The sequence below is a fragment of the Rutidosis leptorrhynchoides genome, chromosome 10 (assembly GCF_046630445.1).
Source record: "Rutidosis leptorrhynchoides isolate AG116_Rl617_1_P2 chromosome 10, CSIRO_AGI_Rlap_v1, whole genome shotgun sequence".
Classification (NCBI taxonomy): domain Eukaryota; kingdom Viridiplantae; phylum Streptophyta; class Magnoliopsida; order Asterales; family Asteraceae; genus Rutidosis; species Rutidosis leptorrhynchoides.
Window position 1 is genome coordinate 122,896,326 of NC_092342.1, and position 22,950 is coordinate 122,919,275.

General features: G+C 31.7%; 1 non-coding gene across 1 annotated transcript; it reads right to left on the reverse strand.

The window, feature by feature from the left end:
• Positions 1 to 22,590: 22,590 nt before the first annotated feature.
• On the reverse strand, positions 22,591 to 22,697 carry LOC139874108 (small nucleolar RNA R71). The gene has a single exon (XR_011767812.1). It is a non-coding gene; the product is annotated as a small nucleolar RNA R71 (small nucleolar RNA).
• Positions 22,698 to 22,950: the final 253 nt, after the last annotated feature.

The following is a 22,950-nucleotide window of genomic DNA, read 5'->3' on the forward strand; positions in this document are numbered from 1 at the left end:
GCTAATTTGTTCGCTATAAAGTATTAAATTGGTATTCGATGAAATTAGGTCTTGCGACCGAAATTATTGATATCATACAAAAATTTATTACATCACTGCGAAATTTAACGTTTATTCTTAAGGTATAAATATCTTTAATCAATCAACCCAAAATATTTCAAAAATTCATCATGAGTTAAATTAGGTCATGGAACCGAAATTACTTTACCGAAAAGAGGGGCGTATATTTTTGATAATATTTGATTGATTAAAGTGGGATAAAAGACCAAAAAGATTTTTAATTTTATTTTTACCATGTTTTTAAAAAAATTAATAAATTAATATTAAATAAATATTGTAAACTTTTAAAATTGTAAATATTTGGAAAATTAATTTTTTAATATAAGTTTGTATGTATAAAAACAAAATTAAATTTAAGTTTGGTGTGAATTTTTAATATTAATTTTGAATTTTATGCATTTTAAATTTAAGTGGTTTGAATTTAAAAACAAAAATTTACTTTATTTTGCTAAGTTAAAGATATGATTTTTAAAATTCGTCGTGAGTTGAAGACTAGGTCGTTGAGCCGAAATTGCTTTACCCGAGGGAGGGACGAGAAATTTATTATCATTATTTTTAATCTTATTGAATTAAAGTATGCCAAAAATATTAAAAAACCTTTTTTTTTTTAAAAAAAAAGAAAGAAAAAAATCCAATATGTTTGAAAACTTTGGTAAAATTTAATCATTTTTCAACGCTAATCACCCTCAATAATTTAAATTGTTATTGATTTCTTGCAAATGAGGACATTGCAAGATCTTAAGTGTGGGAAGGGGTTAAATTCTTTCGAATTTTTAAATTTTTTACTTTAAACTCTTGGTTACCATTAAAAATACTAGTAACGTAGTAGTTGTATTAGAATCTAGTGCTCTCTGATAATAAAGAACAGCCCTAGTCTTATATACTGACTACCCAATTCTAGTAAAATTTTTCAAAATTTTCAATTAAATGAACTCAAAATCATGTTTATACATATTTATGAACGATAAAACTAGGTGTTAACACCGAAATTATTATTACCTCGGAAAGGACATAAATTGAGAAACAAACTAAAATGTTAAAATTCATTTAAAATGGAATAGAGGACAATAAAAAGGAAAATAAAAGCCAAGTGTGAGAAAAATTACCAAGTTAACTTAAACATATGTCACATATTTCTGTAACAAATAATTGAAGATACTTTTGCTTTGGACTAAACTAAACAGTTTTATCCGATTTACTGTAATATATTTGAAAGAAAGATGGATCAACACGATGAATCTATTCCATCGTTAAAAGGAAGTAAAGTCTTCCGTAAAAGAAACGCGCTTCTTGATTTAGGTCATGAAGTTGTCGTCCAGACCAGCTGTAGGTTGATGAAAAATCTAGAAAAGTCATCTCTAAAATTAGCAGGAAATCCACGGACCTCAGCATCAAACAAGGTCGCCATGTGGTCAGACTTATCCTAACCATGAGAGGATCTGTCTCGTAAAATGGGGAGGGCGCCGTGCAAATTAGCTTGATAAGACTAATGAATCAGACCCCCAGAAAGGATAATCTCCTTAAAGATTAAAAATCAGCTTTTAAGCCTGATATTACTCAATCCTTGAGATTGACTTTAAAGATTGAGAATTACAAACTCATGGAATTCGATGATATCTAAACTCGAGCTTGAACGAGAAAATATTTTGATCAAAATTAAAACCGATTTGTTTTCTGAAAACTCATTTTTCAATGCGTTCATTACCATTGAACGTAAAATCCTAGGAATTCACCTGGAATTTATTAGGTCACCTGAACCAAATCGGGTGTCAACCGTAAGAACGGTGGTTGCATAGCATGGTCAAAGACAGGTACTTGTGCCAGACCGAAAAAATATAAGGGTGAGCTTTACTATTGCTCCTACCAAGGGTAGTAATTGCGTCCGACATGTTATAGACCATAATTAAAAGTATGTCAGGGGACATTGCCTTAACAGTTGCTTGTTCAACGCTTTCCTTTACAACCGGACGGTAGTTTACCGAAAGGTAATATTCGGAGCAAGTATACTGGACGTGTTGCTTTCCCAATACAAGGATAGCAAGTAGGTGACACAAAACCGTAAGTTTTGAGCTAAAATTTTCAATATAAAACCCACCAAACCCACAAAAAGAATTTGCAAACACCGGTGATGGGTTATTCTGGAAAACTTATCTAGGGTAAAAGCTAGATTGAATTTTCCAAAAGATCAAATGTTTTCATAAAGATCCAATTTCTTAAAGGATCTAAATTTTTATAGTCATATGGGACTGTAAACCACATCGTTACTACCATTGTTTATACCGCCGTAAAGAAATCACTGATGTACAAAGTGTGAAGAATAAAAAAGTGATTCTAGTATTTCAAGACGATATTGCTTGAGGACAAGCAACGCTCAAGTGTGAGAATATTTGATAATGCTAAAACAAACATATATTTCATAGCATTATTCCTCAAGAAAGACAAGCTTTTAGTTACAAATGTTCTATTTACAAGTGATATTCGTTTAAATAATAAAAGGTGAAGACAAAAGACAGATTCGACAAATTGAAGACGCAAACGACCAAAAAGCTCAAAAGTACAAAATGCAATCAAAGAGGTTCCAATTATTGATAAGAAACGTCTCAAAATTACAAGAGTACAAGATTCAAAACGCAAAGTACAAGATATTAAATTATACGCAAGGACGTTCGAAAATCCGGAACCGAGACCAGAGTCAACTCTCAACGCTCGACGCAACGGACTAAAAATTACAAATCAACGGAGTACAAGAATATAATATAATATATATATAATTAAATTTAATTATATATATTATATTATATAATAAATAAATAAGCAGCCCATGTTTTTGTAGACTTTTGAGCCTCCCCAGCTGGCCATGCGATCGCATGAGCCTGAAGGGCAAAGCTCATATGATCGCATGAGCACCTTTTCCAGCCCACATGCCCTATAAAAACGAGTGTTTGGTTCATCAAAATATATATATCAATCTCTCTATCTATATGTAAACGTATATATATATATATATATATATATATATATATATATATATATATATATATTTTAATTTTAATTTTAATTTTAATTTTAAATCCTAATAATAAGGGTATGTTAGCGAATGTTGTAAGGGTGTAAGTCGAAATTCTGTCCGTGTAATGCTATGCTATTTTTAATCATTGTAAGTTATGTTCAACCTTTTTAATTTAATGTCTCGTAGCTAAATTATTATTATGCTTATTTAAGACGAAGTAATCATGATATTGGGATAAAAATATTAAAATGGGGTAATTGGGCTTTGTACCATAATTGGGGTTTGGACAAAAGAACGACACTTGTGGAAATTAGACTATGGGCTATTAATGGGCTTTATATTTGTTTAACTAAATGATAGTTTGTTAATTTTAATATAAAGATTTATAATTGGACGTCCCTATAAATAACCATATACACTCGATTGGACACGATGGGCGGGGTATTTATATGTACGAATAATCGTTCATTTAACCGGACACGGGAATGGAATAATAGCCACTAGAATTATTAAAACAGGGGTGAAATTATGTACAAGGACACTTGGCATAATTGATAACAAAGTATTAAAACCTTGTTACAGTTTAAGTCCCCAATTAGTTGGAATATTTGACTTCGGGTATAAGGATAATTTGACGAGGATACTCGCACTTTATATTTATGACTGATGGACTGTTATGGACAAAAACCAGACGGACATATTGAATAATCCAGGACAAAGGACAAATAACCCATGGGCATAAAACTAAAATCAACACGTCAAACATCATGATTACGGAAGTTTAAATAAGCATAATTATTTTATTTCATATTTAATTTCCTTTATTTTATATTTAATTGCACTTCTAATTATCGCACTTTTATTTATTGTTATTTAATTGCACTTTTAATTATCGTACTTTTTAATTATCGCAAGTTTATTTTATCGCACTTTTATTTATCGCAATTTCATTATCGTTATTTACTTTACGCTTTAAATTTAGTCTTTTATTTATTTTTAATATTTTACATTAGGTTTTAACTGCGACTAAATTTTAAAATCGACAAACCGGTCATTAAACGGTAAAAACCCCCTTTATAATAATAATATTACTTATATATATATATTTGTATTTTTATAAAATAAAACTAATATAGCGTTAAGCTTTGATTAAAAGATCCCTGTGGAATGGATCGGACTTACTAAAAACTACACTACTGTACGATTAGGTACACTGCCTATAAGTGTTGTAGCAAGGTTTAAGTATATCCATTCTATAAATAAATAAATATCTTGTGTAAAATTGTATCGTATTTAATAGTTTTTCCTGTAAAAATATAAGCTATTTCATATACACCTCGCATAACATCAGGTGTATGGATTAGATATAAAGGATATGTAATTTTGTTTTCATGTAAATAAGTCATGAATGATTACTCATATTTTTATAATTTTATGAGATATTTCATGCTAGTTGCCAAATGATGGTTCCCATATATGTTAGGTGACTCACATGGACTGCTAAGAGCTGATCATTGGAGTGTATATACCAATAGTACATACATCTAAAAGCTGTGTATTGTACGAGTACGAATACGGATGCATACGAGTAGAATTGTTGATGAAACTGAACGAGGATGTAATTGTAAGCATTTTTGTTAAGTAGAAGTATTTTGATAAGTGTCTTGAAGTCTTTCAAAAGTGTATGAATACATATTAAAACACTACATGTATATACATTTTAACTGAGTCGTTAAGTCATCGTTAGTCGTTACATGTAAGTGTTGTTTTGAAACCTTTAGGTTAACGATCTTGTTAAATATTGTTAACCCAATGTTTATAATATCAAATGAGGTTTTAAATTATTATATTATCATGATAATATGATGTATGAATATCTCTTAATATGATATATATACATTAAATGTCGCTACAACGATAATCGTTACATATATGTCTCGTTTCAAAATCATTAAGTTAGTAGTCTTGCTTTTACATATGTAGTTCATTGTTAATATACTTAATGATATGTTTACTTATCATAATATCATGTTAACTATATATATCCATATATATGTCATCATATAGTTTTTACAAGTTTTAACGTTCGTGAATCACCGGTCAACTTGGGTGGTCAATTGTCTATATGAAACCTATTTCAATTAATAAAGTCTTAACAAGTTTGATTGCTTAACATGTTGAAAATACTTAATCATGTAAATAACAATTTCATTTAATATATATATAAACATGGAAAAGTTCGGGTCACTACAATTACTACTACCAGATTGTATGAATTTGATTTATCGTGGTGAAAGGGTAGATAGGAATTTTGATGCGAACGCTGTCTGGAAGCATATGTCAAACTATAATGTTTTTACGTTGTTAGGAAAACACTCCTACTTACATATTAACAAAGCCGAACTTCGTATAATTCATAGATTTCTGGCTAACTCGATTACACAGAGAGGTCACAACAAGGAGAAAATGACCTTACATGATTTATTTTACCTAAAGTATATTCGAGACCCAAGAAGCTTTGTTAATATCCCCTACTGTGTTGGTTTTTATTTGTCTAAGATGGTGGAAGGAATACAGGAAGGGGAGATTATAGGAGGAGGTATTTTTGTTACTCTCATTGGAGAGTATTTGGGTGTAGATAGGGACCAAGGGGGTCCACTTTTGGAATGTAGGGAACAGGTTGAACCTTTAGGATTGAAGGTCTATCAGGGTGCTAAGGTATTAAAGAGCAGACGTAACCAGCCAGTACCCTATGAAGGTAGTCATCCTCAGGTAGAGAGAGTTTCAGATGAGGAAATGGAGAAAGCGGATGACATTAGGGATGTCATTAGGGAGGCTATGACTGACGTCTACCAGCGTGTAGATGAGGTAGATTTGACAAACGCAGAGAGATTTCGTCGGATGAAGCAGTGGCAAGCCCGAAATGATTACGAACATTCCAGGCAATGACAGCATGATAGATGGGACTATCATCAGCGTCAGATTATGAGCTGGCTGTCACCTCAGGATCACTACGTCCCAACCCGACCTGCTTACTATCCTCCATACCAGCCCGAGATGAGACCACCATATACTCTCTACGACCCTAACCAGGCCTACCAGTACACCTATCACCAACCATGGAACCCGGACGACGACATGAACTGGAACCTCTATCCAGATTGATATAGTTCCTGTTGGTGATTTTTATGATTTTTATCTTTTTATGATTTTTATTTATTTATGTTTAAACATATGATATTGTGATACATTAATGTATTGTTTAATATTTTTATTATTTGGTACTAATATTTCATATTTGATTTGAAAGTGGGATTTTAAGTCCCATTTCAAATTACCATGCATGTTTATATTTGTATGTATGTATATTGTCAATTGTACACAACAGGGTAAAACAGCGCATTTTCAAAGACTGGCATTAAGTTCAGCAAAAGCTACTAATTTTGACGACAAAACGAAAAACAAATGTGATGTAACAACAAGACGAAATGAACAAATGATGTGCACCAATTATCATTCAACAAAAAAACGCCAATATGTTTGGAAACTTTGGTAAAATTTAATCATTTTTCTACGCTAATCACCCTCAATAATTTAAATTGTTACTGATTTCTTGCAAATGAGGGCATTGCAAGATCTTAAGTATGGGAAGGGGTTAAATTCTTTCGGATTTTTAAAATTTTTTTGATTTATACACTTGGTTACCATTAAAAATACTAGTAAAGCAGTAGTTATATTAGAATTTAGTGCTCTCTGATAATAAAGAACATCCCTAGTCTTATATACTGACTGCCCAATTCTAGTAAAATTTTCAAAATTTTCAATTAAATGAACTCAAAATCATGTTTATACATATTTATGAACGATAAAACTAGGTGTTAATACCGAAATTATTGTTACTTCGAAAAGGACATAAATTGAGAAACAACCCAAAATGTTAGACTTGATTTAAAATGGAATAGAGGACAATAAAAAAGGCAAAGAAAGGAAAATAAAAGCCAAGTGTGGGAAAAATTTACCAAGTTATTTAAAACATATATCACATATTTTTTTACAAATAACTGAAGATACTTTTGTTTTGGACAATTTTATCAGTTTTACCCAATTTCTTGTAATATATTTTAAAGAAATATGGATCTACACAATGAATCAATTCCATCATTAAAAGAAAGTAAAGTCTTCCAAAAAAGAAACGTGCTTCTTGATTTAGGTCATGAAGTTGTCGTCCAGACCAGTTGTAGAGTCTACGAAAAACCTTGAAAAGTTTTTTCGAAAATCAGCTGGAAATTTACGGACCTCAGCATTAAACAGGGTCGCCAAGTGGTCAGACTTATCCTAACCATGAGAGGATCTGTCTTGTAAAATGGAGAGGACGCCGTGCAAATTAGCTTGATAAGACTAATGAATCAGACCCCCAGAAAGGATAATCTCCTTAAAGATTTAAAATCAGCTTTTAAGCCTGATATTACTCAATTCTGGAGATTGACTTTAAAGATTGAGAATTACAAACTCATGGAATTCGATGATATCTAAACTCGAGCTTGAACGAGAAAATATTTTGATCAAAATTACAAACCGATTTTTTTTATGAAAAACCCATTTTTAATGCGTTCATTACCATTGAACGTAAAATCCTAGGAATTCACCTGGAATTCATTAGGTCAGCTGAACCAAATCGGGTGTCAACCGTAAGAATGGTGGTTGCATAGCATGGTCGAAGACAGGACCTTGTGCCAGACCGAAAAATCATAAGGGTGAGCTTTACTATTGCTCCTACCAAGGATATTAATTGCATCCGACACGTTATAGACCATAATTAAAAGCATGTCAGGGGACAATGCCTTAACAGTTGCTTGTTCAATGCTTTCCTTTACAACCGGACGGTAGTTTACCGAAAGGTAACATACGGAGCAAGTATACTGGACGTGTTGCTTTCCTAATACAAGGTTAGCAAGTGGGTGACACAAAACCGCAAGTTTTAAGCTAAAATTTTAAAATCTGAAACTCACAAAACCCACAAAAATAATTTGCAAACACCGGTGAAGGATTATTCTGGAAAACTTATCTAGGGTAAAAGCTAGATCGTATTTTCAAAAGATCAAATGTTTTCATAAAGATCCATTTTCTTTAAGGATCTAAATTTTCATAGTCATGTGGGACTGTAAACCACATCGTTACTACCATTGTTCATACCGCCGTATAGAAATCACTGATGTACAAAGTGTGAAGAATAAAGAAGTGATTCTAGTATTTTTATTTCAAGACTATATTGCTTGAGGACAAGCAACGCTCAAGTGTGAGAATATTTGATAATGCTAAAAACGAACATATATTTCATAGCATTATCCCTCAAGAAAGACAAGCTTTTAGTTGCAATTGTTCTATTTACAAGTAATATTCGTTTAAATAATAAAAGGTGAAGACAAAAGACAGATTCGACGAATTGAAGACGCAAACGACCAAAAAGCTCATAAGTACAAAGTACAATCAAAGTGGTTCAAATTATTGATGAGAAACGTCTCAAAATTACAAGAGTACAAGTTGCAAAACGCAAAATACAAGATATTAAATTGTACGCAAGGACGTTCGAAAATCCGGAACCAGGACCAGAGTCAACTCTCAACGCTCGACGCAACGGACTAAAAATTACGAGTCAACTATGCACATAAATATAATATAATATTTAAATAATTCTTAAAATTATTTATATATTATATACTATATTTAAAACCGTCGACAAGCTAGGAAACAAGTTCATGTGAGCTGGAAAAAGGGGCCATGCGATCGCATGGCCTGGAAGAGCATTTTCCATGCGATCGCATGGCAGTAGGTGGCTGGCCACATGCCTATAAATTTCGTAGTTTGGTGATCATATATCCATATATCTTTTTCTCTATCACTCGTATACATATATTTATATATATTGTATTTTAATTTTAATTTTAATTTTAATTCTAATAATAAGGGTATGTTAGCGAATGTTGTAAGGGTGTAAGTCAAAATTCTGTCCGTGTAACGCTACGCTATTTTTAATCATTGTAAGTTATGTTCAACCTTTTTAATTTAATGTCTCGTAGCTAAGTTATTATTATGCTTATTTAATGCCGAAGTAATCGTGATGTTGGGCTAAATATTAAAATTGGGTAATTGGGCTTTGGACCATAATTGGGGTTTGGATAAAAGAACGACACTTGTGGAAATTAGACTATGGGCTATTAATGGGTTTTATATTAACTAAATTATACCTCGTTGATTTAATATATAGACTTATAATTTGACGTATTTATATATAATCACATACGATTGACTGGGTACGGTGGGCGGGATATCTATAAATACCAATAATTGTTCATTTTACCGGACACGGAACTGGATTAATAGTTAATAGACTTGTTGAAATAGGGGTGGATTATATTCAAGGGTAATTGGTGTAATTGTTAACAAAGTAGTAAAACCTTGGTTTACACGCAGTTGATAACCTGGTGTATTCATTAAACAAAGTATTAGAACCTTGTTACAATTCGAATCCCCAATTAGTTGGAATATTTGACTTCGGGAATAAGAATAATTTGACGAAGACTCTCACACTTTATGATTATGACTGATGGACTATTATTGACAAATCCGTATGGACATATTGAATAATCCAGGACAAAGGACAATTAACCCATGGGAATAAACTAAAACCAACATGTCAAACATCATGATTACGGAAGTTTAAATAAGCATAATTATTTATTTCATATTTAATTGCACTTTTAATTATCGCACTTTTTATTTACTGTCATTGTATTTAATTGCACTTTTAATTATCGTACTTTTATTTATCGCAATTTCATTATCGTTATTTACTTTACGCTTTAAATTAAGTTATATTTATTTTTAATATTTTACATTAGGTTTTAACTGCGACTAAAGTTTTAAAATCGACAAACCGTTCATTAAACGGTAAAAACCCCCTTTTATAATAATACTACTACTTATATATATTTTTTTATTTTTACAATTATAAGTTAAAAATATAGCGTTAAACTTGGCTAAAGATCCCTGTGGAATGAACCGGACTTACTAAAAACTACACTACTGTACGATTAGGTACACTGCCTATAAGTGTTGTAGCAAGGTTTAGGTATATCCATTCTATAAATAAATAAATATCTTGTGTAAAATTGTATCGTATTTAATAGTATATCCTTGTAAAAATTAATAGTATTTTATACACCACCTCGCACACATCAGTGGTGGTTGGTGGTGGGTGGTGATGGTAGGGGTGGTGGGTGGTATGGGTGGGTGGGTGGTGGTGGTGGTAGTGGTAGTTGGTGGTGGGTGGTGGTGGTGGTGGTTGATGGTTGGTGGTGGTTTGTGGTGGTGGTGCTTGATAGTGGTGGTGGATGGTGGTGGTTGGTGGTGGTGGTGGTTGGTGGTGGTGGTGGTGGTTAGTGGTGGTGGTGGTGGGGGTTGATAGTGCTCCAAATGAACATATAATTAGGCACAATATCCTTCCAATATGTAAAGCTTTTAGTTGTAATTGTTCTATTTTTATGTAATATTCGTTTAAATATATAAGTGCGAAGACAAAAGAAGAAAACGACGATTTGAAGACGCAAATGACCAAAAAGCTAAAAAGTACAAAGTACAATTCAAGTGGTTCGAAATATTGATGAGAAATGTCTCAAAATTACAAAAGTACAAGTCGCAAAACGTAAAGTACAAGATATTAAATAGTACGCAAGGACGTTCGAAAATCCAGAACCGGGACATGAACCAACTCTCAACGCGCGACGCAACGGAGCTAAAATTACGAGTCAACTATGCACATAAATATAATATAATATATAAATAATTCTTAAAATTATATATATATTATATTTATTTATTAAAACGTCGGTAAAACTAGAAAACAAAGTGATGTATGCTGGCCAGCCTGTCCATGCGATCGCATGGAAATAACAAAGGGAACCCATGCGATCGCATGGCTCCCAAATTCAGCTCACATCTATAAAAAGCAGCGAATTGAACGAGTAATATATACCTTTTTCTTCTTCTTCCTCTGTAATCATAATTATATTTTTAATTATAATTTTAATTTTAAATTAAGTTTAATAATAATTGGGTTATTGTAAGGAATGTTTTACGGGTTTTAAAGTCGAAATTATGTCCGTGTAACGCTACGCGATTAATCACCACTGTAAGCTATGTTCTTCCTTTTTAAATTAATGTCTCGTAACTAAGTCATTATTATGCTTATTTGAGCCGAAGTAATCACGATGTTAGACTAAATATTATGGCGGGGTTATTAGATTTTGTACCATATTTAAGGTTTGGACAAAAGACCGACACTTGTGGACATTGGACTATTGACTATTAATAGATAGGAGGTATTGTCTAATCGAATGACAACTCATTAGAATCTGTCGTACCTATCTTTAAATTAGTTAATCTAATAATTATTAAAATGATTATGTATGTTCTATTTAGTGACGTTTATACGACATCTTTTACGATCATTTAATTAATTATTCGGGTTGGGTAATTGATTATTCATTCTGATCAAGTGGGGCAATTAATATTCATATCTCATCAAAACAGGGGTGGATTACATACAAGGATAATTGGTGTAATTGTTAACAAAGTATTAAAACCTTGGATTATACGCAGTCGATAACCTGGTGGAATTATTAACAAAGTATTAAAACCTTGTTACAGTTTGAATCCCTAATTAGTTGGAATATTTGACTTCGGAAATAAGGTTAATTTGACGAGCATTTTATAATTATGACCGATGGAATATTATGGACAAAAACCAGATAGATATCAAATAAAACAGGACAAAGGACAATTAACCTGGGTAACAATTAATTAAAATCAAAATGTCAAACATCATGATTACGGAAGTTTAAATAAGCATAATATTTTTATTTCATATTTCATCGTACCTTTATTTACTGTCATTTTAATTACTGCAATTTACTTTATCGCAATTTAAATTCTGTCATTTATATTATCGTCATTTATCTTTACGCTTTATTTAAAATCGACAAACCGGTCATTAAACGGTAAAACCCCATTTTTATAATAATAATACTACTATATATATATATATATATATATATATATATATATATATATATATATATATATATATATATATATATTATATATATACAAATATAATTGTTTAAAAATATAGTGTACGCAATAAGCCGTCTCCCTGTGGAACGAACCAGACTTACTAAAAACTACACTACTGTACGATTAGGTACACTACCTATAAGTGTTGTAGCAAGGTTTAGGTATATCCCATCTATATAAATAAATAAAACTTGTGTAAATTGTATCGTATTTAATAGTATTTCGTAATAAAATTAATAGTATTTCGTACCCCACCTCGCATAACATCAAGTTTTTGGCGCCGCTGCCGGGGACTCGATGAAGCGAAACGCTATAAAAATAAAGATTTTTATCAAGTCTTAATTTACTTTTGTAAAAATACATTTTCAATATCAAAAATATAAAAACAAGAAAAAGAAAATATATATATGTATATATATATATGTATATGTATATGTATATATATATATATATATATATATATATATATATATATATTACTATATATTACTATATATTTTTATGTTTTTTTTAATTAAAAAGTTTGTATTTTTTTAGTTTCAAAAACTAATGGGTAGTTTTTAAAATATAAGTTTTTATTTATATAAATATTTTATATAAATTAAAAACAGAAAAAATAATAATTAAAAGTATACGGGCCACTACACTGTAGCAGCCCAAGACCTGGCCTGGAATCCGAATCCATGCGATCGCATGGCCCATACACGTAGAACTCATGCGATCGCATGATCCTGTCTGACACGCCTGATACCTCTGCCGACAGCATTAATTACGGAGTATTAATAATTATTATTATTTTTTACCCTAATTAGGGTTGAAATTAATTAATTAGTTTTTATTAATTAGTTTTAGTTTTATTAATTAATTTGTATTTTAAGTTTTAATTAGTTTTAAAATTAATACTTTTATAAAATAATAATATAAAAATAATATGTTTATAAAATTGTAATTTTATCACTTTTTATATCTTTTTATAAATTGTATATTTTAATCGTTTAATTCGTAAAATTGTATATTTATCGTTCATAATTAGTTTTAAATATATATTTTTTTGCAGTAGTTTACTTTTATTTCTAGATTTTCAGACTTTGCCGTAAAATCCCTTAAGTGCTTTTTCTTTAGATTAAGATTTAGGCGATTTAGAATTTTGCGACGCCGTTTATATATTTTAGTGCCTTTTAAGCTTTAATACCTTTAGACGCAAGTTTTAATTTTTAGTTTTTAGGCTTTTAAGTTTCGACGCTTTACTTTCTTATTTTCGTTTTTCGACGCGCTCTTTTTCTTTCTTATTTCTCGACGCTCTAGTTTTTAGGACATAGAATTTTCTATTTCTTCTCTAAAATTTCAAAACGAAAAATTATTTTAAGCGGTTAAATTTATAGACATCCAAAATTTTCTGGTTCGTAGTAATAGTTGGATTTGTTAGTGGCGAGTTGTGGGCTTCCGATTTAAAGGGTCCTGGCTACCTGCTGCATCTATTGGCTATTCGAAACGTGGGCAAAATCAGAAAAGTCTATTAATTTGATAACTTATATAACTTTTATCTTTTATAACTAATAGGATATTCAGTGAATGCACCGAGCAAAACGTTCACCACCTTTCATACGTTCACCACCTGTAACTCGATCAAGACATCTAGCCAATATTGTCACCATTGATTTTTCTTTAGAATCGTCATCTAGTCGACCAAGTACTCCAATTCAAATTTCCAATAATCCATTTTTTGAACCCGACTTCAAAATTGAAAACCTGGAGGATATTCAAGGACAATTCCAAGATCCTGAACCACTAATCATTCCTCCTGAACCACAAACCGTTAAATCAGAATCCTCCAGTGATTCGTATTCAACAAATTCAATTATGGAAGTAACGGAACCTCTAAGTATGGAAGACCGAATGAGAGCCACACGCACTGGCCAAGGTCACGCCATTATTAAGCCAGATATTAATGCACCAGATTATGAAATCATAGGACAAATCTTACACATGGTAACTAATCAATGCCAATATAGTGGTACGCCAAAAGAAGATCTAAACGAACATCTTCGAACCTTTAATAGGATTTGTACTCTATTCAAAATTAGAGAAGTTGAGGATGAACAGATCTATCTCATGTTATTTCCCTGGACTTTAAAGGAAGAAGCCAAAGATTGGTTAGAATCGTTACCTGAAGGGGCGATTGATACATGGGATGTTTTTGTTGAAAATTTTTTTAAACAATTCTTTCCGGCATCTAAAGCCGTGAGACTTCAAGGAGAAATTGTTACGTTCACACAAAAGCCAAATGAAACTCTATATGAGGCATGGACAAGATTTGGAAAGTTATTGAGAGGATGTCCACAACATGGTTTAGACACTTATCAAATAGTACAAATATTCTACCAAGGATGCGACATCACTACAAGAAAAGATATCGACATAGCAGCTGGTGGTTCCATTATGAAGAAAACCGCAACTGAAGCTTACAAGATAATTGATAAGACAGCCTCCCACTCACATGAGTGGCATCAAGAAAAATATATTTTTCGTTCATCTAAAGTGGCTAGAGCCGATTCTAGCCATGACTTTGATTCCGTTTCCGCAAAAATAGATGCTTTCGAGAGACGAATAGAAAAGATGAATAAAGATATTCACGCAATACGAATCAGTTGTGAGTAATGCTGTGGACTACACTTAACGAAAGATTGTCACATCGAGCAAACAATGGAACAACGAGAGAATGTTTCCTACATGAACCAAAGGCCGGGAAATAATTATCAAAATAATTATCAACCGCCAAGGCCAAACTTCAATCGAAATCAAAACATTGTTTACAATCCAATTGGATCCAACAATAACTCGTATAACCAACAAGGTCCGAATAACCAACCAACTCAAAACAACAATTTCAATCAACAAAGACTTAGCTTATATAAACCACCACAACAAACCGAAGAGAAAAAGCCAAATCAAGAAGAAATGATGGCAAAGCTAACGGAATCTCAAACACAATTGATTACATCTCAAACCCAAACAAATGAGAGGTTTGATCAGTCATTAAAAACTCAACAAGCTTCTATTTTAAATCTAGAAAAACACGTAGGTACTCTTGCTAGCATAATGAGTGAGAGGGAATATGGAAAGCTACCGAGTAATACTGAAGTAAATCCTCGGAATGAGAATGTTAATATGGTGTCAACAAATTCTGAAAAACCAGCTCATGAAGATGGGAAGGTTTTCGATGTGAGTAACAATGAAGAAGTTACAACATCACCACCACCACCCGAGTATGTAAAGCCAGTGGTGGCACCCTACAGACCATCCATCCCGTTTTCAAGAAAAGGAGTTGAGTATGAGCAAGTGATTGGTAATAAAGTTTGTAATACCTCTGGAAAGAAGAAGAAGAATAAGAAGGTGCAAGAAATAAAAACCGTAAAGATAAACCCGGTGAAGATAGTTCTACCAAAACCTCTACCCAGGTTGGGTGATCCGGGTGAATTTATTGTTCCTTGTCTACTTAGTGATTGTGTCATGTATGATGCACTAGCAGATTTAGGTGCGAGTGTGAGTGTTATGCCTCTTTCATTATATAAGAGATTAGGAGTAGGTGAGTTAAGTCCAACAGAGATGAGTGTCCGACTCTTTGATCAAACCATTAGGCAACCAGTTGGAATTGCTGACAACCTACCCGTTCAAATGGGTAATTTAACCTTTTTATTCGAATTTATTGTCATTAACATAGAAGAGGACCCAAACATTCCTCTAATTTTAGGTCGACCATTCTTAGCGTCCATCAGGGCATTATTTGATGTAAGAGAGGGTAGAATGACACTTAGTAATGATGAAAAATCGATCACCTATGTGAGTCGAAAGGCTAAATCTCCACCAACCAAAACCGTTGAACTAGCAAAAATGATTGGTAAGAACCACATTGTTTTACCAACTCCAACGGTAGTGCTTAACAATAATAAAACGCCTAAGTGTGGGGAAAATGAAGTAAAACCTAATGATAACCTAATAACAAAGAACCCCGTTGTTGATATGAAATTAAATGACCCCGTTATTAATAGTTCAATGAAGAAACTTATTAAACGGATTCGCGATGCTAGAACCAAGGGGAACTTTAAGTTATGTAACCGGTTAGTATCTAATCTATCGCCTAAAGAAAAGGCAAAACTAGTTGAATTTGTGGATATTACACAGGAATCCGACCAATGGCTTAAAGCAAAAGTCACAAATATGCAAGTTGAGTATGGTCCAAGAGAAATTGACAATGAAGTTAATAACAATTTCGACACCACAGCTTCCTAAGTTTGGGGAGATTCAAATGTTCTAAAAAGAAATTACTGTCTAGAGTTAGTTGTTCTGTTCTCGTGTAGTTCCGAGAATTGAATCCGATTGATTTTTTTTTCTAGCAGACACTAAAGAACTAGTTTTCTCTCCCCATTCTGAATTTTATTTTGTTTTGTAGGTTTTGTATGAAATTTATTTCATTAAGTTTAAAAAATGATTTCTAAAATTCATCGTAAGTTGAAGACTAGGTCATGGAACCGAAATTCCTTTACCCGAGGGCGGGGCAAAAAATTTTGTTATCATTATTTTTAATTTTATTGATCTAAAGTATACCAAAAAAAAAAAAAAAAAAAAAAAACCAAAAATCTTTACTTTTAAAACAATCGCTTTAAAAACGACAAATTTTAAATTTTGTCGAGGGACGGACTAGGTAAACATACCGAAACTACCTAAAGTAAACGGAAACAAAATTTTAAAAAATTATTCATTTAAATTGTTTTAATAAATAAAGGTTTATATATATATATATATATATATATATATATATATATATATATATATATATATATATATATATATATATATATATATATATAAGTTTGTAGTTTATCTTATGTACAAAACAGAATAAAACACCGCATTTTCAAAGACTGGCATTAAGTTCAGCAAAAGCTACTAATTTTGACGACAAGACGCAAAATATCAAATGTGATATAAAATAATATGTTTGCAAACTCGGTATTTTTAATCACTTTTCTACACTAATCACCCTCATGAATTTATAATTATAGTCTGATTTCATGCAAATGAGGGCATTGCATGATCTCAAGTGTGGGGAAGGGTTATAAATTCTCTCAGGTTTACACTTAGTTTAATTGCCAAATTTTGTGAAAATTTGAAAAATTTTCAACTAAATGAATTCAAAATCATGTTTATACATATTTATGAACGATAAAACTAGGTGTTAATGCTGAAATTATTGTTACCTCGGAGAGAACATAAATGGAGAAACAACCCAAAACGTTAGAATTCATTTAAAATGGAATAGAGAAGAATAAAAAGGCAAAGAAAAAAAATTAAATAAATAAAAGCTAAGTGTGGGAAGAATTTACCAAGTTCTTCAAAACATATATCACATATTTGTACAAGATTATTGCAGGTACTTTTGCTTTGGACTAAACTAATCAGTTTTACCCGATTTACTGTAATATATTTGAAAGAAAGATGGATCTACACGATGAATCAATTCCATCATTAAAAGGAAGTAAAGTCTTCTGAAAAAGACACGCGCTTCTTGATTTAGGTCAGGAATTTGTCGTCCAGACCAGCTGTAGATTGACGAAAAATCTAGAAAAGTCATCTCTAAAATCAGCAGGAAATCCACGGACCTCAGCATCAAACAGGGTCGCCAAGTGGTCAGACTTATCCTAACCATGAGAGGACATGTCTCGTAAAATGGGGAGGGCGCCGTGAAAATTAGCTTGATAAGACTAATGAATCAGATCCCAGAAAGGATAATCTCCTTAAAAATCAAAAATCAGCTTTTAAGTCTGATATTACTCAATCCTTGAGATTGACTTTAAAGATTGAGAATTACAAACTCATGGAATTCAATGATATCTAAACTCGAGCTTGAACAAGAAAATATTTTGATCAAATTAAAACCGATTTGTTTTCTGAAAACCCATTTTCAATGCGTTCATTACCATTGAACGTAAAATCCTAAGAATTCACCTGAAATTCATTAGGTCACCTGAACTAAATCGGGTTTCAACCGTAAGAACGGTGATTGCATAACATGGATGAAGACAGGACCTTGTGCCAGACCGAAAAACTATAGGGTGATATTTACTATTGCTCCTATAAAGGATAGTAATTGCATCCGACAAGATATAGACCATAATCAAAAGCATGTCACGGGACATTGCCTTAATAGTTGCTTGTTCAACACTTTCCTTTACAACCGGACGGTAGTTTACCGAAAGGTAATATACGGAGCAAGTATACTGGACGTGTTGCTTTCCCAATACAAGGTTAGCTAGTGGGTGACACCAAACCATAAGTTTTGAGCTAAAATTTTCAAATCTGAAACCCACCAAACCCACAAAAACAATTTGCAAACACCGGTGAAGGGTTATTCTGAAAAACTTGTCTAGTGTAAAAGCTAGAATGAATTTTCAAAAGATCAAATGTTTTTATAAAGATCCAATTTTCTTAAAGGATCTAAATTTTCATAGTCATGTGAGACTGTAAACTACATCGTTACTATGTATAAAGTGTGAGAATAAAAAAAAGTGATTCGAGTGAAGTGTGATTTTATTTTAAGTTCTATATTGTTTGAGGACAAGCAACGCTCAAGTGTGGGGATATTTGATAGTGCTCCAAATGAACATATAATTAGGCACAATATCCTTCCAATATGTAAAGCTTTTAGTTGTAATCGTTCTATTTTTATGTAATATTCGTTTAAATATATAAGTGCAAAGACAAAAGAAGAAAACGACGACTTGAAGACGCACATGACCAAAAAGCTTAAAAGTACAAAGTACAATCCAAGTGGTTTGAAATATTGATGAGAAACGTCTCAAAATTACAAAAGTACAAGTCGCAAAACACAAAGTACAAGATATTAAATAGTACGCAAGGACGTTCGAAAATCTGGAATCGGGACATGAACCAACTCTCAACGCGCGACGCAACGGAGCTAAAATTACGAGTCAACTATGCACATAAATATAATATAATATATAAATAATTCTTAAAATTATATAAATATATTATATTTATTTATTAAAACGTCGGCAAAACTAGAAAACAAACTGATGTATGCTGGCCAGCCTGTCCATGCGATCGCATGGAAATAACAAAGGGAACCCATGCGATCGCATGGCTCCCAAATTCAGCTCACATCTATAAAAGGCAGCGAATTGAACGAGTAATATATACCTTTTTCTTCTTCTTCCTCTGTAATCATAATTATATTTTTAATTATAATTTTAATTTTAAATTAAGTTTAATAATAATTGGGTTATTGTAAGGAATGTTTTACGAGTTTTAAAGTCAAAATTATGTCCGTGTAACGCTACGCGATTAATCACCACTGTAAGCTATGTTCTTCCTTTTTAAATTAATGTCTCGTAACTAAGTTATTATTATGTTTATTTGAGCCGAAGTAATCACGAGGTTAGACTAAATATTATGACGGGGTTATTAGATTTTGTACCATAATTAAGGTTTGGACAAAAGACCGACACTTGTGGACATTGGACTATTGACTATTAATAGATAGGAGGTATTGTCTAATCGAATGACAACTCATTAGAATCTGTCGTACCTATCTTTATATTAGTTAATCTAATAATTATTAAAATGATTATGTATGTTCTATTTAGTGACGTTTATACGACATCTTTTACGATCATTTAATTAATTATTCGGGTTGGGTAGTTGGTTATTCATTCTGATCAAGTGGGTAAATTAATATTCATATCTAATCAAAATAGGGGTAGATTACATACAGTGATAACTGGTGTAATTGTTGATAGAAGTGATAACTGCGTCACAGTATAAATCTTTAATTAGTTGGAATATTTGACTTCGGGTATAAGGGTAATTTGACGAGGACACTCGCACTTTATATTTATGACCGATGGACTATTATGGACAAAACCAGATTGGTTTCAAATAATCCAGGACAAAAGGACAATTAACCCAGAGGAATAAATTAAAATCAAAACGTCAAACATCATGGTTACGGAAGTTTAAATAAGCATAATTGTTCTATTTTATATCTCATCGTATTTTTATTTACTGTCATTTTAATATTGTTATTTATTTTACACACTTTAATTATTGTCATTTATCTTTACGCTTAAAATATAAAATTGACAAACCGGTCATTAAATGGTAAACCCCCTTTTATATATTATTATTACTATATATAATTATATACATTTTATATAAATATAGTTGTTAAAAATATAGTACGTATTTACTAGATCCATGTGGAACGAACCGGACTTACTAAAAACTACACTACTCTACGATTAGGTACACGCCTATAAGTGTTGTAGCAAGGTTTAGGTATATCCATCTATATAAATAAATAAAACTTGTATCATATTTCGCCGTATTTCATATTAAAAATAAGTATATTTCGTACCCCTTCGCTCGCACATCAAGTTTTTGGCGCCGCTGCCGGGTAAGCGAAAGCGAAACGTTATATTCTAAAAAAAAAAAAAAATTAGTTTTTAAGTTATTTTTGTAAAAATATATAAGTTTTAAAAAAATATAAAAACATAAAAAAAGAAAAATATATATCTATATTTTTAAGTGTTAAATTAATAAGTTTTTTTTTTAGTTACAAAAACTAATAAGTAATTTTTTGTTAAAATATAAGTTATACTTAAATTATATTTTATAAAAATTAAAATCATAAAAAGAAAATAAAAAATCAAAATATAAAAAAGAAAATCTGAAACTGCCCGAACCAGTTTGAACCTGCAATCATCTGAGACTGCATACCTCCGCAGTCGCGGAGTACTTCTGGGCCTGGATACCGCAGTCGCGGAGCTGTCTGACAGGTCAAACCTCAGACTGCATTTATTACGAAATTAGGGTTATTTAATTATTATTATTATTAATTAGGGTTTCATTAAATTAATAATTAGTTTTAGTTTTAGTTAATTTTGTATTTTAAGTTTTAATTAGTTCTCTTAATTTATAAATTAGTACCTTTTTAATAAATAATATAAAAATTTTATTTTTATAAAAATTGTATTTTTATAACTTTAAGTTTTATTTTTATATTTTGTATCTTTTTATTCGTTTAGTTCGTAATTTGTATATTTATCGTTCGTAACTAGTTTTAAGTTATAGTATTTTGCCGTAGTTATTTTATATTTCTAAATTTTTAGGCTTTGCTGTAAAACCCTTTAAGTGCTTTTTCTTTAGATTAAGATTTAGGTGCCTTAGAATTTTTCGACGCCGTTTTAAGATTTTAGTGCCTAATTAAGTTATTACCATTTTGGATATAGAATTCCTTTAAGCTTTAATACCTTTAGGCGCAACTTTTTAGTCTTAAGTTTTTAGACTTTTAAGTTTCGACGCTTTACTTTCTTTTTATTATTTTTCGACTTTTTATTTTTCGACGTTTTTCGACGCGCTTTATCTTTTTCATTTCTACGCTCTAGTTTTTAGGACATAGAATTTTCAAAGTTTTCTTTAAATTTCGACGAAAAATTATTTTAAGCGGTTAAATTGATAGACATCCAAAATTTTCTGCTTCGTAGTAATAGTTGGATTTGTTAGTGGCTGAGTTGTGGATTTTTCGATTTAAAGGATCCTGGCTCCCTGCTGCATCTTTTGGCTATTCGAAACGTGGGCAAAAGCAGAAAAGTCTATTAATTTGATAACTTATATAATTTCTAATAGAATATTTAGTGAATGCACCGAGCAAAACGTTCACAACCTTTCATACGTTCACCATCTGTAACTCGATCAAGACATCTAGCCAATATTGTCGACGTTGATTTTTCTTTAGAATCATCATCTAATGGAACAAGTACTCCAATTCAAATTTCCGATAATCCATTTTTTGAACCCGACTTCACAATTGAGAACCCGGAGGAAATTTAAGGACAATTCCAAGATCCTGAAACACTAATCATTCCTCCTGAACCACAAACCGTTAAATCAGAATCCTTTAGTGATTCGTATTCAACAAATTCAATTATGGAAGTAACGGAACCTCTAAGTATGGAAGATCGAATGAGATCCACACGCACAGGCCAAGGACACGCCATTATTAAGCCAGACATTAATGCGCTAGATTATGAAATCAAAGGACAAATCCTACACATGGTAACTAATCAATGCCAATATAGTGGTACGCCAAAAGAAGATCCAAATGAACATCTTCGAACCTTTAATAGGATCTGTACTCTATTCAAAATCAGAGAAGTTGAGGATGAACAGATCTATCTCATGTTGTTTCCCTGGACTTTAAAGGGAGAAGCCAAAGATTGGTTAGAATCGTTACCTGAAGGGAGATTGATACATGAGATGTTTTAGTTGAAAAATTTCTTAAAAGATTCTTTCCAGCATCTAAAGCCATGAGACTTCAAGGAGAAATTGTTACGTTCACGCAAAAGCTAAATGAAACTCTATATGAGGCGTGGACAAGATTCGAAAAGTTTTTGAGAGGATGTCCTCAGCATGGTTTAGATACTTATCAAATAGTACAAATATTCTACCAAGGTTGCGATGTTACTACACGAAAAGATATCGACACAGCAGCTGGTGGTTCCATTATGAAGAAAATCGCAACTGAAGCTCACAAAATCATTGGTAACACAGCATCTCACTCGCATGAGTGGCATCAAGAAAAAGATATCTTTCGTTCATCTAAAGCGGCTAGAGCCAATTATATCCATGACTTTGATTCTGTTTTCGCAAAAATAGATGCTTTCGAAAGA